The sequence below is a fragment of the Fukomys damarensis genome, unplaced genomic scaffold (genome assembly GCF_012274545.1).
Source record: "Fukomys damarensis isolate Sample0158 unplaced genomic scaffold, DMR_v1.0_HiC HiC_scaffold_6, whole genome shotgun sequence".
NCBI classification, from domain to species: domain Eukaryota; kingdom Metazoa; phylum Chordata; class Mammalia; order Rodentia; family Bathyergidae; genus Fukomys; species Fukomys damarensis.
This window is the reverse complement of record NW_022900918.1, coordinates 14,478,882-14,480,794: the sequence shown is the minus strand read 5'-3', so window position 1 is coordinate 14,480,794 and position 1,913 is coordinate 14,478,882. Positions and strand designations below refer to the sequence as shown.

At 39.2% G+C, this 1,913-nt stretch overlaps 1 pseudogene; it reads right to left on the bottom strand.

Annotated features, from left to right (window-relative positions):
- Positions 1-582: 582 nt before the first annotated feature.
- Positions 583-1,049, bottom strand: LOC109117967 (annotated as a pseudogene).
- Positions 1,050-1,913: the final 864 nt, after the last annotated feature.

Here is a 1,913-nt window from a genome sequence, read left to right as displayed (position 1 = left end):
TAGTTCATCTAAGTGAGTTCTGACCATGTACATGTATGTTTCTATGAGGAATCCTTTTGCCCTGTGTATCAATCAGTTCCAAATTTACTTTGTAGCTACAGCTTCTATGAACAATGTTGTCCTGCTGCCAGCTCTTTCATCATGGGCTATGTTTCTGTAACAAAGACTATGTAAGAATGGTTGTGTATGTGTGTGTGTGTGTGTGTGTGTGTGTGTGTGTGCTCTAGACAGCTTATTTAACTGAAATGCCATATACTGATTTCCATTTATTTTGATACATCTTTCCCCATGGTGATTTAGAGATCTTCAACCCAATACAAATGTTTCATAAATAGTTGACCATATGGATATACACCTGCACAATACCACACATCTTTCAGCAAGAAAACACTGACAAATAAAGACCTGACACAATCAATTAGGTACAATAGGAATCTGCTCTAAATATTTGTTTCTCTGAGGTAAAGGCGCCACATATCTTTTCACTTAAAAAAACCATCCTCACAACACAGGATGATTTTTTATTTTTGAGTAGTAGAACACCTAGACGCTAATTAGATGCTGAGTAGCATCCTCAGCTTATTATGCCATGAGTTCATAGGGAATATGTTCCAATCACTTGGGCTCCTTCCCAACAGTTCTCACAAAGTGTGCTTCTCTGGGTGGGGCAGGCTGGCACTTCAGTTGAATGAAAGTACATCTCTCTTTGGCTTCCTTCTTTTTCTGATCATTTTCCTTGACATATTTCAGGAAACTGTCTTGACTCGTGTTTAATCTGCTCATTATGCACAATAATCCTCTTGGCAAGTATCTTGACCTTAACTCGTTTATTTACAACAATGCCAGCAGCATGCTGGGTAACATTGTGGACTCTTCCAGTTTTGTCATGGTAACATTTGTGTGGCATCCCTTTTGAACAGTACCCATTCCTCTATAATATCACCCTTTTTATAAATTCACATGAGTGTGACCAAAGGAACATGCTGTCTGAAAGGCCTGGAGAACAAATGCCTGGCTCTCCCCCGCTTTTGCTTTGTGTTTATCATTTTGGAAAATTGTGGGAAGATGGTGATTCTGGCCAAAGGAAGGCCATGTAAGTACAGAATGCTTTGGTTGTTGATACATCATGCAACTAGAATTTAGAATGTGTCAAGGGATGTTTCATTTCTGATCAGGATTATTAGGCTTGATGAAGACACAGAAATATCATTTGAGGCTTTTTTGAATGGGCTAGAATAGGGAAGTAGAAACTCAGAGGTTAAAGGCATTGCAGTGGGACAAGCAGCCCAGAGAGCTCCAGGAAGTGCACAGAAACACAGAGCAGACTGCTGGCCAGTGTTAGGTAGCAAATGCACATGTCCATCCTGGAGACTTAGGATCAGGGCACTCATGTGAGTGTAAAGGTGGATATGATTGCCATTGGAGACAGATGGTGCCGGATCATCAAGAAAGGGTTAGGGCACTTGTCACCTGGAGAGCTGCTGAGAACTATGATCCTAAAAACCTTATATAGTGAAGTTCAAATGGGAGGCTTATTTTTTAAGTCAATATTTAGAATCAAGTAAAGGGTCTGAGAAAGAAATTCATGATTGACATAACAGTCAGCCTCCAAGCTCCAAACCTAACTTCCCAAAATTTCTTCCAGCTCAAAAAGTAATTCATCCTGTAGCTAGGCATGCAGCTCACCCTGTAGGGCATCCATTATGGAAATTTAATAACTTGTCAGTTAGGAAACTAAGAAGATCACTAAAATTCCATCTTCTTTATTTCTATTTTTAATTTACTGATTGAAATAAATGGACTCCTTTTGTGATCATTAAGTCCTATAGTTTGGGAAACTTGAGCAACTGAAGATAGCTCTGAAATGCTTAGATGAACATTTAAGTGCATGTTGCACTGTAATTTATCTTGTA